This window comes from Carcharodon carcharias, chromosome 20 (assembly GCF_017639515.1).
Source record: "Carcharodon carcharias isolate sCarCar2 chromosome 20, sCarCar2.pri, whole genome shotgun sequence".
NCBI lineage: Eukaryota > Metazoa > Chordata > Chondrichthyes > Lamniformes > Lamnidae > Carcharodon > Carcharodon carcharias.
Window position 1 is genome coordinate 112,044,442 of NC_054486.1, and position 23,533 is coordinate 112,067,974.

At 43.9% G+C, this 23,533-nt stretch overlaps 1 protein-coding gene across 1 annotated transcript in view; it reads left to right on the top strand.

Moving 5' to 3' along the window:
• Positions 1–23,533, top strand: part of LOC121292386 (tubulin polyglutamylase TTLL5-like) — a 266,383-nt gene that overhangs the window by 60,568 nt on the left and 182,282 nt on the right. The gene's annotated exons all lie outside the window — the stretch shown is intronic.

The following is a 23,533-nucleotide window of genomic DNA, read 5'->3' on the forward strand; positions in this document are numbered from 1 at the left end:
GAAAACATGTTGGACAAATTTATTAAACATCTTTGAGGATGTAACAAGCAGGGTGGATAAAGAGGAACCAAAATACGTAGCGCATTTAGATTTGTGGAAGACATTCGATAAAGTGCCACATAAAGGCTAATATGCAAGATAAGAGCTCATGGTATTGGAGGTGACGGATTTTTGATCTACAAGAGAGTTAAGGGTTTTGCGTGTTATTCACAATAAGAGGATGTGGTGGAAGAATTAATCCAGGCTGGTCTTTTTGGTTCAAGCTGGTTTATTTTCAAAGACAACTCTGACTTCCAAGTAGCTTCCACAAAAAGTGTTCCAGCTGTGTCTTTTTATTCTGTTTAGATGGGATAATCAATGCCCATCACCTGTTTAACTAGCAATTATCTTGAACAAGGTGATTGCCATATTGACATTGTGGGACAGGCAGGAAAGTGGCCATAACCTTACTGAATGCCAGGGCAGACTCGTGGGGCTGAATGGCCTACTCCAGCTTCCTATTTCTTTTGTTCTGAAACCAATCCATCTGTTCAGGTGAATGTTAAAGCACAATTCAAACAAGGGTCTTTGGAGATCTCCAGGGTCCCGGCCAACATTTCTCCCTCTGCTAACATCATCAAAACAAAGTAACCAGTCATTCACTTATCTTATTGCTATTTGTGAGATCTTTTCTGTAAGTTGTGATCACACTCATAGTGTGAACTGAATCACACAAAATCGTTACAGCACAGAAGGAGGCCATCATGCTGGTGCTGGCTCTTTGGGAGCAGTTCACCCAGTGCCATTCCCATGCCTTCTCTCTGTAACCCTGCACATGGATTATTTTCTGAAAAGGAACAAATTCCCTCTTGAGTGCCTTAATTGAACCTGCCTCCACCCTACTCTCAGTGCATTCCAGATCCTAACCACTGGCTGCGTGAAAAAGTTTTTCCTCATGTTGCCATTGTTTCTTTTGTCAATTACCTTAATTCTGTGCCCTCTGGTTCTTGACTCTTCCACCAATGGGAACAGTTTCTCCCTATCTACTGTGTCCAGACCCCTCATGATTTTGAATACCTCTGTCTCTTTAAGGATAACAGTCCCAACCTCCCCAATCTATCTTCATAACTGAAGTCCCTCATCTCTGGAACCATTCTCGAGTCTTTTCTGCAACTTCTCTAATGCCTTCATATGCTTCCTAAAGTGTGGTGCCCACATCCGAATGTAGTACTCCAGTTAAGGCTGAACCGGTGTTTTATACAAGTTTAACATAACTTTCTTTTGTACTCTATGTCCCCATTAATAATGTTTAGGATGCTGCATGCTTTATTAACTGCACCCTACATCAGTCTTGCCACGTTCAATGATTTATGAATGTCTATACCCAGGTTCCTCTGCTCCTGCACCCAATTTCGAATTGTGTCCGTTATTTTGTATTTTGTCTTTGTTTTCTTCCTACCAAAATGAATTACTTCACACTTCTCTGCATTAAATTTCATTTGCCATTTGTATACCCATTTCACTAATCTGCATATGTCCTTTTGAAGTTCGACATGATCCTTCCAAATTTTGAATCATCTGCAAATTTCGAAATACACCAAGGTCTAGGTCATTAATATATATCAGGAAGAGCAGGAGTCCCAACATTGACCCTTGATGAACTCCACCAAAAACCTCCCTCCGGTCCCAAAAACATCCATTAACTATTATTTTGCTTCCTGTCACTCAGCCAATTTCATATCCACTTACAGAATACTGAGAGGCCTGGATAGAGTGGACGTGGGGAAGATGTTTCCATTAGTAAGAGAGACTAGGACCCGAGGGCACAGCCTCAGAGTAAAGGGAAGACCTTTTAGAACAGAGATGAGGAGAAACTTCTTTAGCCAGAGAGTGGTGAATCTATGGAATTCATTGCCACAGAAGGCTGTGGAGGCCAGTTCACTGAGTGTATCTAAGACCGAGATAGATAGGTTCTTGATTGGTAAGGGGATCAAAGGTTACAGGGAGAAGGCGGGAGAATGGGGTTGAGAAACTTATCAGCCATGATTGAATGACGGAGCAGACTCGATGGGCCGAATGGCCTAATTTCTGCCCCTATGTCTTATGGTCTTATGTTGTCACTGTCCCTTTTATTCCATGAGCTGTAACTTTGCTCACAAGTCTGTTGTGCAACACCAAATCAAATGCCTTTTAGAAGTCCACGTATACCACATCAACAGCATTGCCCTCATCAACCCTCTCTTACCTCATCAAAAAAACTCAAACAAATCAGTTTACCATGGTTTTCCCTTAACAAATCCTTGCTGGCTTTCATTAATTAATCCGTATTTTGTCCTGAATTATTGTTTCTAGAAGTTTCCTGATCACCAAAGTTAAACTGGTCTGTAGTTGCTGGGCTTTCTGCACACATTTTTTTTGAACAAGGGTGTAATGTTTGCAATTTTCCAGTTCTCTGGCACCATCCTGGAGCTTAAGGAAGACTGCAAAATTTTGGCCAGTGCCGCCTTAATTCCCCTGCTCACTTCCTTCAGTATCCTTGGATGCATCTCATCCAGTTCTTGTGCCTTGTCAACTTCAAGTGCAGATAACCTATCCAATACCTCCTTATTAAATTAAAACCCTCCAAGTGTCTGAACTATCTGCACTTTCACCATGAATAATGCAGCATCTTCCTTGGTAAAGACAGATGCAAAGTATTCAGTTAATACCTCAGGCATGCCCTCCTGCTTCCACGTGTAAATCCCCATTTTGGTCCCTAATCGGCTATACTCATCCTCTTTTCACCCTTGTGATATTAATTTGCCTATAGAAAATGATTTGCTTTTATGTTAGCTGCCAGTCTCTTTTCATACTCTCTCTTTGCTTCTCTTATTTGCTTTCATGGCATCAAGGAGCTCTAGCAAAAATGGAGTCAATGGGAATCGGAGGGAAAATTCTCTTCTAGTTGGAGTCATACTTAGCACAAAGGAAGATGGCTGTGATTGTGAGAAATCAATCATCTCAGTCCTGGGACATCGCTGCAGGAGTTCCTCAGGGCAGTGTCCTAGGCCTAACCATCTTCAGCTGCTTCATCAATGACCTTTTCTCTATCATAAGGTCACAATTGGGGATGTTCACTGATGCTTGCAAGCTGTGTCCATACATAGCAACAGCTGGACAATATTCAGGCTTGGGCTGATGTGTGGCGTGAATGTTAATTGCCAATTAAGTGCCAAGCAGTGACCATTTCCAACAAGAGAGAATCTAACCCTTAACATTCAATGGCATTACCATTGCTGAATCCCCATTATTGACATCATGGGGGTTACCACTGACCAGAAACTGAACTGGACCAGCCATAAATACTATGGCTGCAAGAGCAGGTCAGAGGCTGGGAATTCTGCAGAGTGTAACTCACCTCCTGACTCCCCAAAGCCTGTCAACCATCTACAAGGCACAAGTCAGGAGTGTGATGAAATACTCTCCATTTGCTTGGATGAGTGCAACTCCCGAAACACTCGAGGAGCTCGAAGGACAAAGCAGCCCATTTGTTTGGAATCCCAGCCGCCACCTTAAACATTCACTCCCTCCGGTGCACAATAGCAGCAGCGTGTGTACCATCTACAAGATATGCACTGCAGCAACTCACCAAGGCACCTTTGACAGTGCCTTTCAAATTTGCGACCTCTACCACCTTGAAGGCAAGGGCAGCAGATACATGGGTACACTGCCATCTGCAAGTTCTGCTCCAAATCTCTCACCATCCTGACTTGGAACTATACTGCCATTCCTTCACTGTTGTTGGGTCAAAATCCCTGGAACTCCCTCCCTAACGGCACTGTGGGTGTACCTACACCACAGGGACTGCAGTGGTTCCAGAAGGCAGCTCACCACCACCACCTCAAGTGCACTTAGGGATGGGCAATAAGTGCTGCCCCAGCCAGCGACACCCACACTATGGAAAAGAATTTTTAAAAAACCCTTTGAATCTTCAGTATTCAGCCTAGTTCTCAATTATATTTTCTACCTGACACCTGTCATAAGCAAATTTCTCCCCCATCTTAATCTCCATCTCCTTTGTCACCCAGGGGAGCTCTGGATTTGTTTCCCCTCCCTTTCCCTTTCATGGAAATATATCTTGACTGTGCCCAAACTATCTCCTCTTTAAAGGCAGCCAATTGTTCAGTTAAACTGTGCTGACCAGCCTTTAAAACTAGTTTATTTGATTCAGATCCATTCTTACCCCATTGAAGTTGGCTTCCCTCAGATAATTATTCCAACTCTGGATTGCTCCTTGTGTTTTTCCAAATCTAACATAAACCTAATGATAAAATGATCACTGTCCTCTAAATGTTCCTCTACTGGCACTTGATCCAAATGGCCCACCTCATTCCCAAGAGCCAGGTTTAACGGTGGCTCTCCTCTCATTGGACTGGAAACATACTGCTGTAGAAAATTTTCCTGAACACACACTTGCCCCCTCACTGCCCTTTACTATTATCCAAGCCTATAGTTGGACAATTGAAGTCCCCCAAATATCTTCTCTATAATTCTTGCACCCCTCTGTAACGAACGGCAAGCTTTCTTCCTCACGGTTTCTCTTACTTAATTTGCTTTGACTTTCTCTCTCTCTCTTCACCCCCCCTTCCCCCCCTCCCTTTCTCTCTCTCTCCCCCCCTTCTCTCTCTCCCCCCATCTCTCTCCCCCATTCTCTCTCTCCCCCCCTTCTCTCTCTCCCCCCCTTCTCTCTCTGCCCCCTTCTCTCTCTCTGCCCCCTTCTCTCTCTCTGCCCCCTTCTCTCTCTCTGCCCCCTTCTCTCTCTCTGCCCCCTTCTCTCTCTCTGCCCCCTTCTCTCTCTCTGCCCCCTTCTCTCTCTCTGCCCCCTTCTCTCTCTCTGCCCCCTTCTCTTTCTCTGCCCCCTTCTCTCTCTCTGCCCCCTTCTCTCTCTCTGCCCCCTTCTCTCTCTCTGCCCCCTTCTCTCTCTCTGCCCCCTTCTCTCTCTCTCTGCCCCCTTCTCTCTCTCTCTGCCCCCTTCTCTCTCTCTCTGCCCCCTTCTCTCTCTCTCTGCCCCCTTCTGTCTATCCATGCACCTCTCGCTCTCTGCCTCTCACTCTCTGCCTCTCTTAGTTGACCCACTACCCCTCCCTCTCTTTGTCACCCCTTCGATTTCTCTGCCTCTCTCTCTCTCTCTTGGTTGCGTGCCCTCAAATGTAAGAAATGGGAGGAGGAGGAGTAGGTCATTCGGACTCTCAAACCTTCTCCGTCACTCTAGATCATGATGGTCACCCTTAAGCACACTGTCTCAGACTCCGACTAGCTTCTCTTTTGTTCTCTAGAGCTTGCTGTCTGGTGGTTGCACCCTCTCGCTCTCTGGCAATAACTTTCTCCCTCTGTCTCCTTCCTGCACCCTGCACCCTCCACCCCCACCTCACCAGCACCGCCTCTCCATGTGTCGTCCCCCCCCCCTCCCCATGTATCTGTGTCTTCCTTCCCCCAGGGCCCCTCTCCTCATCTCTCCCCCCTTCCACTGCCCCAGCCCGTCTTTCTCTCTCTTTCTCTTTCCCTCTCTCTCCTCACAGCCTCTGTTCTGGCCTTGGTTGCACTCTCTCTGGGTCTCTACTTCCCAATGTAGGGGTCACTCGCTTGTGCTCTCTCTTTCTCCCTCCTCCTCCCCCTGTCAGTCTCTGCATTGATAAAGCAGCTTTTGTCTGTAACTTTGTATACTTCCATTAAGCTGAAGAAGGAGAAATGACTTATATGCTGACCAAACTCTGACTTATGGTGACAAACCAGATGATGTAAATCATTGTATAAGGATTAGCTCCATTTCAATTTCCTGTCACGCATTATCATTGTTCAATCACAGACTTTACTGCCGTGGCGTACTTCTGGACATTTTCAGCTGTCGAAAACTGCAGAGATCAGAGTACTGGAGAGCTTGCCAACATTTATATAGCCCTATTAATGTAGTTAATAAGCCCCAAGATATTTCATCGGTGAATTATCAGAAAAAAATTGACACCAAGCCACATAAGGAGATATTAGGACAGGTGACCAAAAGCTTAGTTTTAATGAGTTCCTTAAAGAAGAAGGGAGAGGTGGAGAGGTTTAGGGATGGAATTCCAGAACTTGAGGCCCAGGCAGCTGAAGGCACAGCTGCCAAAGTTGGGATTGATTAAAATCTGGAATGTGCAAGAGGCAGAGATCTTGGAGGATTGTAGGACTGGAGGAGGTTACAGGGATTAGGAGGGGCCAAACCCACAGCACTTGGAGAGGTCACCAATGTCAACACCTGTCATGTTTATTAATGTAATCCCCTATTGCACTTTGCAAGGGGAATTGGACAATGAGGGGTAGGTTAAGGCAGGACAGTGAAGGCATGGTTGGTGAGTGTTTTCAGGCAATTGAGGAGGCTATATTAAGGTTAGGTGCTTCCAGAGAGAGTTTCAGAGGTTAGGGTATTTTGGCTGAAAGCTGTGCCACTGATAGAGGATGAGGAATGAGATCAGTGTTGTAACACCTAAGGATGCGAGTGGGTATGTAGTGCTGGAGGAGGGTGTCTAGTTAGGGTGGGGTTATGGAGCTGAAGGAGGATACAGTGGGTTGTGGGTGGAGAGTGGGGATGTAAGGCTGAATAACATAGGATATCATAGTTTGGGGTTGAGTATATATATATAGGATAACACAGCTTAAAATCTCTTGTACTCTTAAAATAAATTTATGGATGAGTCCTTCATTTGACCTTGTGCTGGGAAGAGAGTGCAGGGCCTCACTGAGCAGTGTTGTCATTGGAGATTGTAGGAAGGTGAGATACACTGTACCTGCCTTGTGGATCATGGGGCGAGAGAATGAGTACTCATTTGACAAAGGCAATAGACTCTTTTGTCTCTTTTATCTGCAACTGAGACCAACAGTCCCTTTGCTCCCCCAGTCAGAGGTTCATGCCCCTAAGAAATTGTCCAAACTGAGGCAGCTCAATTTGACCTTTACTGCAACAGGGCTGAAGTAGAAAAGTAATGAAATCTTGCTGCAATTGTACAGGACTTTGGTGATGTTATAACAAGGGACTTGGGGAGTACAATGTACAGTTTTGGTACCTGTACCTGATGAAGGAGATGCTTATCTAAAAGAGGTGCAACTAAGGTTCCTGAGATGATTGGTTGCTGAGATGAGAGGATTGTCCTATGAGGAGAATGACAGTAGAATGGGTCTCTATTCTCTGTTGTTTAGAAGCCTGAGAGATAAACATATAAGATTGTGAAGGCTTGACAATGTAGATGCTGAAAGGTTGTTGCATTGGCTGAAGAGTCTAAAACTAGGGGCATAGGCTCAGGAGAAAGGTATGTAGAGAATAATTCATTTAGGACCAAGATGAAAAGGAATTTCTTCATTCAGAATCGTCACAGTTGTGAGATTTATAAGATTATTATATTTTGGGACTAACTTTAAATTTAAAGTAAATGATGGGGTCATGTGACCTGTTCTGCAGCCCACCTGACAGTAAGCCTGGGTGGTTTATTCTTTATTCATTCACTGGATGTCAGCTTCGCTGGCTGGGCCACCATTTTATTGCCCATCCCTAATTGCCCTAGAGAAGGTGGTGGTGAGCTGCCTTCTTGAACCGCTTCAGTCCATGTGGTGTAGGTACACCCAGAGTGCTGTTAGGGAGGGAGTTTCAGGATTTTGACCCAGCGGCAGTGAAGGAACGGCAATATATTTCCAGGTCAGGGTGGTGAGTGATTTGGAGGGTAACTTCCAGGTGGTGGTGTTCCCATCTATCTGCTGCCCTTGACCTTCTAGATGATCGTGGTCGTGGATTTGGAAAGTGCTGTCTCAGGAGTCTTGGTGAACCCCTCAGTGCATCTTGTAGATGATACACACTGCTGCTACTGTGGGTCGGCGATGGAGAGAGTGCATGTTTGTGGATGTGGTGCTGACGAAGCGGGCTTTTTTGTCCTGGATGGTGTCAAGCTTCTTTAGTGTTGTGGGCGATGCACTCATCCAGGCAAGTGGGGAGTATTCCATCATGCTCCTGACTTGTGCCTTGTAGATGGTGGACAGGCTTTGGGCAGTCAGGAGGTGAGTTACTCGTTGCAGGATTCCCTGCCTCTGACCTGCTTATGGAGCCACAGTATTTATATGGCTAGTCCAGTTCAGTTTCTGGTCAATGGTAACCCCCAGGATGTTGATAGTGGGGAATTCAGTGATTGTAATACCATTGAATGTCAAGGGACAATGGTAGATTTTCTCTCGTTGGAGATGGTCATTGCCTGGCACTTGTGTGGCGTGAATGTTACTTGGCACTTGTCAGCCCAAGCCTGGGTATTGTCCAGGTCTTGCTGCATTTGGACATGGACTGCTTCAGTATCTGAGGAGTCGCGAATGGTGCTGAACATTGTGCAATCATCAGCAAACATCCCCACTTCTGACCTTATGATGGAAGAAAGGTCATTGATGAAGCAGCTGAAGATGGTTGGGCCGAGGACACTACCCTGAGGAACTCCTGCAGTGATGTCCTGGAGCTGAGATGACTGGCCTCCAACAACCACAGCTGTCTTCCTTTGTCCTAGGTATGACTCCAACCAGCAGAGAGTTTTCTCCCTGATTCCCATTGACTCCAGCTTTGCCAGGGATCCTTGATGCCACACGTGGTCTAATGCAGCCTTGATGCCAAGGGAAGTCACTCTCAATTCACTTTGGGAGTTCAGCCCTTTTGCCCATGTTTGAACCAAGGCTGTAATGAGGTCAGGAGCTGAGTGGCCCTGGCTGAACCCAAACCGGGCGTCAGTGAGCAGGTTATTGCTAAACAAATGCCACTTGATAGCACTGTTGATGACCCCTTCCATCACTATACTGAGTTGAGAGTAGACTGATGGGAGGGTAATTGGCTGGGTTGGATTTGTCCTGATTTTTGTGGACAGGATATACCTGGGCAATTTCCCACCTTGCTGGGTAGATGCCAGTGTTGAAGCTGTACTGGAGTAGCTTGGCTAGGGGTGTGGCAAGTCCTGGAGCACAAGTCTTCAGTACTATTGCTGGAATATTGTCAGGGCCCATAGTCTTTGCAGTATCCAGTGCCTTCAGCCGTTTCTTGATATCACGTGGAGTGAATCAAATTGGCTGAGGACTGGCATCTGTGACGCTGGGGACCTCCGGAGGAGGCGTTGATGGATCATCCACTCTTTCGAGATCAAAGGAAGGCTTAGATTCTTTTACTGACAAGAAGGTGCAAGATATTTATGCTGGAGACGATGGCAGCAGTCTGAGTTTATAATGAGTGGACTCTGACCCTCTGAAATATGTGAAGGCACTGGGTTGTGAACAGTTGTGCTTCAAACTGTCCATTTACTTCTGGGATGAGTGTGTGTTGGGCTCTCAAGAATAACTAATGAGCATTCCTACCTAGATACAAGGCTAATTTGTTTCATGTTGCCATGGGGAAGAGGGCAGAGGAAGCCATTTTTGAGGTCAGGTTACAGGCTTCTTTATAGATAGATGAATATCACAGACAGGCAGCAGGTTCTGTGGTCAGCAGAGAAAAGGCTGCTTGATTTTGTGAGCTACCATAACCAGACATTGGAGGGAGATAGTCTCTGGTCAAGCCTTCTATGGATTGTGAGGGATTTGTTCTGGCATGACCAGGGGGAAGAGCAATCTTCGGAACTGGCTTTACCATTATTGGTGGATTTAAGAAACTCTCCGCAAACTGAGGGAAGGGCCTGGGGGTGGTCACTTGAAGTTACTACTCGATGAAATGCGGATGTAGGAACCCACTGGAATCTGGGAGCAGCTACGGACTGTTTGCTATAAGGACTGTAATTTTGTGGGGAGTGTAATGTGTGATAAGTATAAAGGAAATGTTCCTCTCGGTAGTTGAAAGTATTTGTTGCATGCAAAAAAGGAATAGTGTTTCGTCAATAGTGCTTTCGTCATTTGTTACAGTGAAAATTTTTAAATGTGAAACCTTGCCATGTAATTTTTTTCAGCTGATAACTTTTTTAAAGAGATTCGACCTTCCGGTTATCGGTCATCTACAGAGATTATTACAGAGGCTTGTGAATCTTTGGAATTCTGTACCCCAGTGGGTTTTGAATGCTGAATCATTGAGTATAGCCCTACAGTCTGAGGGCATCAAGTCATATGAGGACTAGATGGAAATGTAGAGTTGAGGTTGGTGATCAGCTATAATCTTATTGAATGGCAGAACAGGTTTGAGGTGGCCTACTCCTCCTATTTCTTATGTTCTTATGCAGAAAGGTCAAGCCACTCCCTTGTGTACATGAATGAGTGCAAGAGTGTATTTGCCTGTGTGGGTGTGGTTTAACATGCGAGTGGGAGTATGTGTGTGCCATTCTCAAAGGAGAGGGCAGAGAGCTTGAGGGTACTGGCCAGATGGAGCTGAGCACTGTAGCACAGGACAAAATTCTCTGCCCTGCAAGCACACACAACGCAATCCTTCGGAAAACAAAAATCTTACAAAGGGAAAGGTAAATAAACACGTTTATAAACTCAAGTTCTGGTTGGAAGCCAAGGCTCAGATGGTTTGCTTTGAATGCGTGTCTTCGGATTAACTTGCCTCACATGGAGACAAGCTGACCCACTTATTAAAGACTTAAATAAATTGTGGCAGAAGATATTTCTCAGCTAACTGCGAAGCCTGCTTGCCCTGCTGTTTTGAGATTCTCTGAGGCCAGTATCACCCTATTGATCTCCAAAAAAAAGGCTGAAACCTGGCTCAGGAATTTCTCTGCTTTTTCCTCAAACTGCTTGTTTATTTTATAAACTGCTGGCAAATTCCTTTTTTTCTTTTTGAAGGTTTTATTAATTTGTTTTTATGGATTGGTGATTATTCAACCCAAATCGAAGTGCAGCCTGTACCCTTTGACCTCACTGTGCTCTTGCCAACTTTTTCTCCTACAATTAATTACTCTGTCCAACTCTCTTCTCACAATTAATTTCTGTCTGTCTTTCTCTCTCTCTCTCTCTCACTCTCCCTCTCTCTCTCCCTGTTTGTTTCTCTCTCTCTCTCTGTCTCTCTCTGTCTTTCTCTCTCTGTCTCTCTCTCTCTCTTATGGCCATACTATCAACAAAAGAATCTGGAAAGACTCAGCAGATTGAATGGTGGCAAATGTAACCCCACTATTTAAAAAAAGGAGTGAGGGACAAAACGGGCAATTCCAGACTGGAAAGCCTAACATCAGTAGTAGGGAAAATGCTAGAGTCTATTATAAAGGATGTGATAACAGGGCACTTAGAATATATCAACATAGATTTTTGAAATGGAAATCATGTTTGACAAACCTGCTGGAGTTTTTTGAGGACATAATTAGCAGAACGGATAAGGGAGAACCTGTGGATGTGGTGTGTTTGGATTTTCAGAAAGCTTTTGATAAAGCCCCACATAAGAGGTTAGTGTGTAAAATTAAAGCACATGGGATTGGGGGTAATATATTGGCAGATTGATAATTGGCAGACAGGAAACAGAAAGTAGGAATAAATGGATCTTTTTCAGAGTGGCAGGCAGTGACTAGTGCGGCACCACAAGGATCAGTGCTTGGGCCCCAGCTATTCGTAATATATATCAATGATTTGGATGAGGGAACCAAATTTAACATTTCCAAACTAGGAGGGAATGAGAGTGGTGAGGAGGATGTTAAGAAGCTTCAAGACGGTTTAGGCAAGTTGAGTGAGTGGGCAAGTACATGGCAGATGCAGTATAATGTGGATAAGTGTGAAGTTATCCACTTCAGTAGAAAAAAACAGACTGGCAGAGTATTATTTAAATGGTGATAGATTGGGAAATGTTGATGTACAAAGGGACCTGGGTGTCCTTGTATGCCAGTCACTAAAAGCAAGCATGCAGATGCAGCAAGCAGTTAGAAAGGCAAATGGTATGTTGGCCTTCATTGTGAGAGGAATTGAGTACAGGAGCAAGGATGTCTTACTGCAGCTGTACAGGGCCTTGGTGAGACTACACCTATGTGTGCAGTTTGGTCTCCTTACCTAAGAAAGGATATACTTGCCATAGGGGGAGTGCAGCAAAGTTCACCAGGTTGATTCCTGGGATGGCAGGATTGTCTTTTGAGGACAGATTAGGTTGACTAGGCCTATATTCACTGGGAATTTAGAAGAATGGGAGGGAATCTCATTGAAATGTGTGACATTCTGATAGGGCTGAACAGACTGGATGCAGGGATGATGTTTCCTTGGGCTGGGGGGTCTAGGACAAGGGGCCCCAGTCTTAGGATACAGGATAGGCCATTTAGGACTGAGATGAGGAGAAACCTCTTCCCTCAGAGGGTGGTGAACCTGTGGAATTCTCTACAATAGAAGACTGTGGAAGCCAAGCCACTGAATATATTTAAGAAGGAAATAAATTTCTAGATTCTAAAAGCATCAAGCGGTATGGGCAGAGAGCAGGAGTATGGCATTTCAATAGAAGATCAGCCATGATCATATTAAATGGTGGAGCAGGCTCGGAGGACTGAAGACCCACTCCTGCTCCTATTTTCTATGTTTCTAAAGACTTGCATTCCCATAGTGCTTTTCAGCCCTTTCAGCTAACAGCCCTGACAGCCAGCAAAGTACTTTGGAAGTGTATTCACTTTTGTGATGTAGGAAATATGATAGACATTTTGCACACAGCACGCTCCCAAAAGCAGCAATGCGATCATGACAATCTGTTTTCTGTTGACAAGGGGCAAGTATTTGCCAGGACACTGGGGAGATCTCCCCTGCTCTTCTAGTAGTGCCCTGAAATCTTTTATGTCCATGTAAGACAGCACACAGGGCCTTGGTTTATGAAGTTACCAAGTACTTACAACATAGGAACTGGCTATTCAGCCTGTAAGGTCCATATAGGTATTTATGCTCCACATGGTTTCATATCTTGTTTCAAAAGTTGGCAGCTCTGACAGTCTACTGCTCCCTTAATATTGCACTGAGGTGTCAGCTTGGATTGTGGGGCTCAGGTCCTCGAGTGAGACTTGAACCCTCTGCTCAGAGGCTGGAGTGCCAGAAGGGTATGGGGCCTGCACTAGCTATTTCTCCCACATGCTGAGATTCTCAGCCACTTGTCAGGTGCAGGCCAGGCTGAGATAACCTTGTGTGATATTGACATTCCCTTTGCCACCTTTTACTGGAGAGCAAGAGAAGAATAAGGGAACACCATTGAATTCCAGATGGGTCAAAGTCTCTCAGTGGGCAGTGTGAATGGAGGCATAGGCAAGTACTCATCTGCATCTTTGTAATGTACTCTCTAATTTTTTATTTGAAGTGTGTGATGATTTGTTTAAGTGCGCGGCTAATTTAATTTTTGTTGAACATGTGGTAACTTGAAGGAAGATGGCAACCTGTGCGTGCTGCATGGCCACACTGTTTAGAGGGAACATTAGATAAAGATGAAACAAAAGTGATGCTTAAAGATAGGAATACTTGTATTTATATAGAATCACCTTAATGTTTCTCAGACATCTTAAACCACTTCATGTAGAATGTATTTTTATTGTTATAAGTTAGTGGCAATGTATTGACTGAGGAAACAGTTTTGAACACATCAATTAGACTGAGACCTTAAGGAGGTAAACTAATTTATTAACAGCTCCAATTTAGTGGCATATTGATACGTTGTATGTTGCATGCTATACTGTTCCTGTCATTGTGAAACACTGTTATCTGATGTAGTGCGGGCAATGCCATTAGGGATGTGCTAGCTAGTAAAAATAATGCCTCTATGTTGCACCTGTTTATTGGAAAATTTCAATATCATACTTCAGAAAATAGAGTCATTTGAGTAAGCTGCTGTAGCAACAGGAAATGCCTTAATGATACAGGAGTCAGAATATTTTTGTCCCATCCAATTGGCATCAAGCTATATTTAGCTAAAAGCCATTAGAGTTCATGTCCTTAAAGTGAGACAGCTTCACAGGAGTAGCAGAATACAACACCACAGAATATCTGCTCCAGCGTGCACCAGTTACTAGATACAAAACTATATATTAAAAATTAGAGAGGAGGAAACTCAGTCAATGACCTGGAGTCTGAAATTTACACCTGTCCTCTGCTTGCTATAGTTACTTAGGTTTGCTTTCTAAGTCTACGATACTAAGGAAGCAGCTTAACGTCACAGCTGTGCTTCAAACCCAGACAGCCTGTGAGTAGCCCCACATGAAAGCAGGTAGTTTTTAGATTCCTCCAAGGCCTTGCCCCTTCCTATTCTTGTAATCCCCCCCTCCTATAACCTTTCAACATCTCTGACCTCCACTTCCATTGCTCCACCGTTGGCAGTTTTATCTTCAGCTGCCTAAACCCTCTAAACCTCTTAGCCTCTCTACCTCTCTACTATTAAGATGTCCCTTAAACCTATATCTTTAACCAAGCTTTTGGTCATTAATACTAATATCTCCTTATGTAGCTTGTTGTCAATTTTTGTCTGATAATGCTCTTGTGAAATGTCTTGTTATACTATGTTAAAGAAGTCATATAAATGCAAATTGCTTGTTATAATTCAAATTGATTTGTCAAAAAAATCATTCATTATTTATGAATTATTTATAAGCCTACACAGGAAGGTAGTTTAATTTGATGAGCAGATAATCGGCAGACATTCAGGGGCTGGTTAATTCAGATACCCAGAGGATCATTCTGGGCCTAACTTCACAGACTGTGCTGAAATTAGTTGGTAGGTAGAAATGATGCAACTCTGGATTAAGTTTTTTGTTTATTCACAGGAAGTGGGCTTTGCTTGCAAAACTAACATTTGATAGAATAAAAGAATGGGTTACAGCACAGAAGGAGGTCATTCGTCCTATCGTGTCCATGCTGGCCCTCTGCGAGAGCAACTGAGCCTGTCCCACTCCACCCTGCCCTTTACCTGTTGCCCTGCAAATTTTTTCTCTTCAGAAAATGATCCCATACCCTTTTGAAAGCCATGATTGCATCTGCCTCAACCATACTCAGGCAGTGCATTCCAGATCCTAACCACCTGCTACATAAAAAAGCTTTTCTTCATGCTACCATTGGCACCTTTTGCCAATTACTATAAATCAGTGTCTTCTAGTTCTCAACCCTTTTGCCATTGGGAACAGTTTCTTCATATCTACTCTGAACACCTCTATCAAATCCACTCTCAACCTTCTCTAAGGGGAACAACAACAATTTCTCCAATCTGTCCATGTAACCAAACTCCCTCATTCCTGAAACCATTCTTGTAAATCTTTTCTCCACCTCCTCCAAAGCCTTCACATCCTTCCTGTAGTGTGGTGCCCAGAAATGGAGAAATACTCTAATTAAAGTGGAACCAGTGTGTCATAAAAGTTCACCATAACTTTCCCTGCTTTTGTTCTTATTTATAAAGCCAAGATCCTGTGTACTTTACTATTCACTTTCTTAACCTGTGCTGCCAACTTAATCCATTTATGCACATGTACCCCTTTAGAATTGTATCCTTTATTTTATATTACTTCTTCCCATTCTTCTGACCAAAATGAATCACTTCACATTTCTCTGTATTAAATTTCATCTGCTACTTGCCTGCCCATTTCACCAACCTGTATGTCCTTTTGAAGTCCTACATGACCCTCCTCACAGTTCACAATGCTTCCAAGTTTCATGCCACCTGTAATTTTATTGCTCAATCTAAATTTCCCTTTTGGAGATGATGGTTAGCCACCTTCTTGAATACAACCAAGTGGTTTGCTAGGCCATTTCAAAGAGCAGTTAAGGATAATCACATTGCTGTGGGCCTTTAGTCACCTATAAGTGAGACCTGGTAAGAATAGCTGATTTCCTTCCCTAAAGGACATCAGTGAACCAGACTGTTTATATGACAATCCGGTAGTTTCATGATCACCGTTACTGATACTAGTTTTTAATTCAAAACTTGTTTTAATTAATTGATGTTTAAACTCCCCCAGCTTCCATGTTGGGATTTGAATTCATGCCTCTGGATGATTATTCCAGGCCTCTGGATTACTTGTCCCCTAACATAGCCCATTTGCTACTCTTCCCAAGCATTTTGTACCCACAGCTATTGAATTGACACAGTGAGAAATAAATGAATCACAAACTGAAGACGGTGTTAGTGAACCCAGAATTATAGTCTTTGTGTTGGTATAATTGGTCTTGGATTGAGTCAAGAGGCCAAACTGCTGCACACAGCCCAAAGAAACGATGGGTCAAGGCTGAAGGGGAGAGACCAATAGCAGAGCATTATAACAGAGTAATTTGATGTCTTTAGCCTGCTGTGCACATTCCCTTGATGTCTCCCTTTGCTCAAATGCAAAGAGTGGCAGCTTTTTTGCCAGGGTGCAAAGCGAGAAGGATAATGGGCCCTGGCAGGTGGTTCGGAATAACTTTTAAAGTGGGTGAATGCACGCTGTTGTAATATTCAAAATTCATTCCTGTCTTACTCTGAGGCTAATTATAACTGACTCTGTCAGCTCCTGTGCATGCAAATATGGACTGAATAAAACGAAATGTTTCACTCGTGTTTAGACCTGTACAACTTGCATGTTTTTCAGTGCCCACTCCTGTACATATGCAAAACATACCAAGCGATTTTAGATTATTTAAATAAGAATACATAATTCTTCTTGCACCCCGGCCAATATTTACCCTATAGCCAGCACCATTAAAATAGATTATCTGGTCAGGTCTAAGCCTAAACTCAGTGGGTAGGATTTCTGTCTGGGTCAGAAGGTGGTGTGTTCAAGTACACTCCACAGATACTTGAACACACAATCTAGACAGACACTTTGAGTGCAGTACTAAGAGAGCATTGCACTGTCTTAGGTGCTGTCTTTGAGGTGAGACAGTAACCTAATGAGCTATCTGTCCATTGTAGGGTAAAAGATCCCATGGCATTATTCAAAGAATATAGGAGTTTTCCTGGTCCTGACCAACCTTTATCACAGAATTGTTACAGAACAAAAGGAAGCCATTCGGCCCATCTTGTCTGCACCGGCTCTCCAAATGAGAAATTTATCTAGTGTCATTCCCCTGCCTTCTCCTCATAATCCTGTGTATTCTTCCTTCAAAGATAACAGTCTTATTCCCTTTCGAATGCCTTGATTGAACCTGCTTCTACCATACTCTCAGTCAGTGCATTCTGGATCTTAACCACTCGCTGCATGAAAGTTTCTACTCATGTCACCTCTGCTTCTTTTGTCAATTACTTTAAACCTGTGCCCTCTTGTTCTTGGTCCTTTCACGAGTTTCTCCCTATCTACTCATGATTTTGAATACTTCTAAATCTCCTTTCAACCTCTCTTCTCCAAGTAAAGCAGTCCTAGCTTCTCCAATCTGTCTTCATAACTGTAGTTCCTCATCCCTGGAACCATTCTCGTGAATCTTTTCTGCACTCTCTCCAATGTCTTCACATCCTTCCTAAAGTGTGGTGCTCAGAACTGGACATGGTATTCCAGCAGAGGCAAATTAGTTTCTTATACAAGTTTAACATAGCCTCCTTGCTCTTATACTCTATGCCCCTGTTGATAAAGCCCAGGATACTGTATGCTTTATTAATTGTTCACTCAACCTGTCCTGCCACCTTCAATGATTTATGCACATATGTATCCCCCTCTGCCCTTGCACCCCCTTTAGAATTGTACCCTTTATGTTTTGTTGTCTCTCCATGTTCTTCCGACTAAAATTAATCACTTCACATTTTTCCGCACTGAACTTAATCTGCCGCCTGTCTGCCCATTCCACCAACCTGTCTATGTCCTTCTGAAGCTCTACATTATCCTTCTCACAGCCTCCCTGGTCTATCAAAAGTGTATGCAACTTGGCCCTGAACCACTTCAATGATCCAGCCTCCACCGCCCTTGGGAATTGAACCCCACAGACCAGTGACCCTCCGAGAATAAACCTCACCGCCCGCGCGCCCCCACCCCGCCCCAATCTCCATCCTAAAAGGGAGAACCCCCATTCGTAAACCATGCCCCCAGTTCCAGTGTCTTCTCACAATAGGAAACGCCTTCCCGGCATCCACCCTATCAATTCTGCCTGCCCCAGGATCCCACAAGTTTCAACAAGATCACCCCTCATTCTTCCAAAAGGCCCAACCTTCTCAACCTTCCCAACCTTCCCACACAAGATTGTGGATAAAGGGGAGCCTGTAGACATACTAGAATTTCCTGGACATGTTCTGTCTTTCTCCTTAAATATAGGAATTGCATTAGCTATCTGCCAACCCTGTGGCATGACACCCTTTTCTAACAAACTATTAAATATGAATAACAATGCTTCTGCTATCTCTTCCCTCGATTCTTTTAAATAGGTATAGTACTGAATTCAGTGAATCTGGTGATTTGTGGCTGCTGTCAAAAAAAAAACCATGAAAGCTGTCAGAAAATAGTTAAAAAGCTAACTAGAAGGGGATTTGCTGGTTTTAGTTGGCCTGGGCTTACATGACTCCAGTTCCACATTACATGGTTCACTCTTGGTGAACTCTGCCAGAAGAAGGCCTTTGCAATGTAGCCTTGCCATTGTTGCCTGTGTCCTGAGAACAAACTTTAAAAAATACATCGGGAGAAGTGATCAAGGAGGAGTTGGTCTAAACCAAGAATGGAGCTATATGCTGTTTAATCAGTATTAAACTGTTCCACAACAGGCATCTTCCTTAGGCCAGTAAAACTAATGCCCATGCTACAGAATGATTGTCACAAGCAGAGAATTCTGGGTGGAGGGGAAGGGGTGGGTTTCTCATGACATCATATTAAAAAGGGACAGGCCTCTGCTGTGCGATGTGGTCCTGATTCACAGCCTGAAGTGGAGGGGAACCGGGGCAATGTAGAACTCCCCGCAGTGAGTACTGTCCTAATGATGGATTGTGTGTATGTTTGTGTGTGTGTGTGTGTATGTAAGCAATCCAAACCATATTTTGAGTAAAAGGATTGCTCTGCGGGAGCAAATTTGATGTGATTTATATTCCTCTGGAGAATGAAACCAGTGCAAGCTTATTTGTGGTTGTGGATTGGTTATGAGATCATTCTCGCTTGCACAATATAAATCCTGCCAGGGCTATTCCCATTGGGTATCCTCTGTTATCCAATGCAGCAGAAAAGCTGACATCTGAGCATTAAAATGTAGCGACACGAGAGCTTTGGCCTTCCACCTCCTAAGAGGCACAGCAATGCACTGATGTCATCCCTTTTGTCCCTCTGGGGCATTTTATAAATTTCCAGTATAATATGGGTAACCAGTATCAGCCAATGCCAACTTCCACTTAAATGAATGTCCTCTGCTGAGTTAGGGGCATAGTAACAGGAAGAGGGCATTCTGCCTGTCCTGCTTGATCATATTTCAGTTCAGTTCGGCCATAGTCGACTTGTATCTAAGTTTCATCTACCTATCTCTGCTCTGTGTTCTTTGATACATTTACCTAACAAAATCCGTCAATCTCAGTTCTGAAATCCCCAATTGATTCCCAGCGTCCTCAACCTTTTGGGAGAGAGAGTTCCAGATTTCCATTCCTCTTTATGTGGAAAAAGTGCTTCCTGATTTCACCCCTGAACAGCCTGGCTCTAATTTTAAGATTATGCTCCTTTTTCTGGATTCTCCCACCAGAGGAAATAGTTTCTCTGGAGCTGCCCTAACAAATCCTTTTAAATTTTAAGCATCCCAATCAGATCACCCCTTATTTTTCTAAACTCAAGGGGACACTAGTCTTGTCAATGCAACCTGAATATATATTTTTTCATAATTTAACCCACTTAAAGTCCTGTGATAAAACTGCACTGCACCCCTCCCAAGGTCAATATATCCTTCCTGAGGTGTGGTGCCTAGTACTCCTATGGTATACAGTGCTCTTGGCAAGGTATGTCCAAGGCTCTGTACAAATCAAGCATAACTTCCTCCCCATTGTAATCCAACCCCTTTGAGAAAGGCCAACATTCTGTTAGACTTTCTCATTGTTTTTCGTACCTATCTGTTCGTGTTAAATAATATGTGTACTTGAGCTGCCAAATACCTTTGCTTCTGTACGTTTCCTAGTTTTTCACTATTTAGAAATAGAAATTGGAGTATTTTTCTTCATTCCAAGGGGAATGACTTCACACTTCTATGTTGAACTCCATTTGCCAAAAGGCTGGTCCATTGACAATCTGTAGAAGCAAAGTGCTGGACAAACTCAATAGGTCTGGCAGCATCTGTGGAGAAAGAAACAGAATTATTGTTTCAATTTGAATATGACTCTTCTTTGGAACTTTAGAACTATCTGCAGACATCCCTTTGCAACTTTTTGCTCACATCTGCATGACGTGTTGCCCTCCGAATTTAATGTCATTTGTAACCTTAGAAATCCAAATCTCTCTTCCTTCACAAGAACACAGAGAACAGGAACAGAAGGAGACTGTACAGCCCTTCGAGTTTGCTCTGCCATTCAATATGATCAAGGCTGATCTTGGGCTTCAACTCTACTTTCCTGCATGCTTCCCATGCCCCTTGATTCCCTTATAGACCAAAAACCTGTCTATCCCAGCCTTAAGTTTATTCAACGATAGAGCACCCACAACCCTCTGGGGTAGAGAATTCCAAAGATTCAGAACCCTTTGAGTGAAGTAATTTCTCCTCATCCCAGTACTAAATGATCGGCCCCAACTGTGCCCTGTGTTTTAGATTCCCCGACCAGCAGAAGCAACCTCTCAGCATCTACCCTATCAAGCCCATTCGGAACCTGGTAGGTTTCAATGAGATCATCTCTCATTCTTCTAAACTCCAAACAATATAGGCCCAATTTACTCAACCTCTCATTATAGGATAATCCCTTCATCCAAGTTAATAATAGTCGCTTGGTTGTACAGAACTTGAGTATTGTTGAAAAAGAGGGACATGCTGTTGAAGCTTTTCATAGTGCAGTCATCAGGACCAGATTTGCAAGAACACTAAAGGGAATAACTATTTATACTGCATGAGAAAGGAGGCGCTGATTGGTTGGGAAGTGGACTCTGACTGGTAGAGGCATTGCCATGGAGAATGCCCCAAGGAACAGTTAACTACCAAGCTTTTGTTTAAATTCAAAGCAAGCAGGTCAACTGTGGTCAAGGCATGAGGAATGAAGCAGGGAATGGTGGTCCCTAATACATTTATTTAGTTGAAAAAGGTGCAATGTTTGGGCATGTTCTTTTTGACTGGTCTCAATCAACCCGTACTTTCAAAACTCAGAACATAGTGTCCAACATTAGATGTGATTCTGCAATTGGAAAGCACTTGCTAAACAATCCCTATTGTGGTAAGAATTACACTGACAACCAATTTAAGATCATCAGTCAGCTCACTTACATGTGTTAGAAGCTACATATAGTCACTCACAGGGCCCTGTCATTTGCAAACAGAAAGAACATGTCCACATACTGCACCTTTATCAACGAAACAAAAGCTTTAGGGGGGAGTAGCCATTCTCTGGTTCATTCCCTATGGCAATCCCTTGACCAATCAGAGTTGGCCTGCCTGCTTTGAATTTAAATAAAAGCTTGGCAATTAACTGTTTACTTTTGCATTTTCCATTGCAACGCCTGTACCAATCAGAGTCCACATGCCAACCAGTCGGCACCCTCTTTCCATGCAGTATGAATTATTGTTTCCGTTGAGACTTGCGAATCTGTCCCGATGAGTGCAAGATGAAAAGCTTCAACAGCATGTCTCTTTTTATTCAGTGTTATTAATAAATATAGTGGAGAAAAAGTGAGGCAGCAGAACAGATCCCTGGGGAACACAGTTTCTTCCATCCTGCTTAGATGAGCTCCACTGGTAGTAAATTTACCTCAGCTATCCAAGCCCCTTGGGGTGGATTGTGGGGAGGAACGGGGGGCTAAAAGCAGCCTGAATTTCTGCTCCTCATCACTGGCCAGCAACCCCTAACAGAATGCATGTGTGCATCTCCTATAGGGACGATATTGGGGTCTGTTTCTCTCGGACCTGTATGGAGTTCAGATTGTGGACCATTTCTCTTCGGTCTGTACCGAGTTCATTGATTGGATGTTTTGTTCTGAGCAGTAAGTAGGGAGTTTGGATTTATTTTTCCCTGTTGCAGTGTTGTTGCTGATCTCTTTACTTTCTGCCAGATTCCACTGTTAATCTCTGTGTAATAGTGACTAGCAACGCCTAGGTTTTAATATAGTTTCTGTGTCAAGTTTAAACCCCCTCAGCGCTTTTGGCTAGGAACACAATAACTGCTGCAGCTGCACCCAAGTTGATCCAAGAAAACAGTGAATCCTGTCAGCGCTGAAGCCTCACACACTGCTTCCCTCCCCGTGTGGCACTTCACTTCAATGCAATGTCATTATCTCCAAGCATGTCCTTGGCATCTGGAAGTTCTTTATTCAAATGTTATGCTAAAGCTGAGCAATATTGATGACAGCATGAGACGCTTTTTGTTTGATGCATCAATTCAGCATGTGGAGTAAAGCTCCCTCTACACAGTCCCACCAGACACTCCCAAGGCAGGTAAAGCATGGGGTTAGATAAAGAGTAAAACTCCCTCTACAATGTCCCCATCAAACACTTCCAGGACAGGTACGGCACGGGGTTGGATACAGAGTAAAGCCCCCTCTACACTATCCCCATCAAACACTCCCAGCCCTAATTGAAGGTAATTGGCCCCAGCACACTTTGTGACACTTTTGATCTTGATAGCTGACACTTGCCATTCTGTGGTCTTTTAGCGAGGTGGGAGGGGGAGACAGCAGCCTTCACATGGTCCTCCTGTTATGGCAAGTCTTATAACTTGACACTAGTATTGTCAAGAAGGTGACTGAATGCTGGCCACCAGGCCTCTGGTCTAAGCAGTAAAATCTCACTGGATAATGGATTCTGTTAGGTACAACAAAGCTGAGAAACAGGACCAGCAACAAGAAAATACCAGCTCAACGCTGAAGATCCATTCTGAGAAAAATGCGAGCTACTAACAAGAGAACACACTAACAGGAGTGTGGACATAGTCACCCTGCAAGAAATCCACCTCAAGGACCACTCCAGCCATTGAGCATACATTCCTGAGTACCAACTCATTGCAAGCAGGGATGACCAGACATATGGCCTAGCCACCTATATCAAGGAAAGCCTCATCGAAGTCGTAGAAGACCTAAAACCAGATGTTCCCTTCTCCATCTCTATCAAAGTAGCTGACCGTCAAAATTGTCTACATGCTACCAAGTGACCTGTGGCCCAACATCCCAATACAGGTTGCAGCACATCCAACCATCTACGTTGGTGCCTTCAACAGCCAACATCGCATGTGGCAGTACCTCAACAATAAGACCATGGGAGAGCAACTGTCCGGACCTCCCCGTGCATGACCTAAAACTTGGAAATGATACCAGCCTGGCACATTCCAATCCACTAGGAATGAAGGACTACTCTACTGGTGTTTGCTTCATGACCCATGACAGCAACGGCCTATTGCTGATGAGCTCCCAACAAGTGCTACCCATCTTGCCCCCACTCCTAACTTTGCCCAAACCTCATTCATGTTAGCCTCGAGCTATCATCCATAAATCCAAAGCCAAAAACCATGTTGGAATCTGTGGAAGGGCAACCGGGCTGCCTACAGGAGATATATAGAAACCACTGTTGA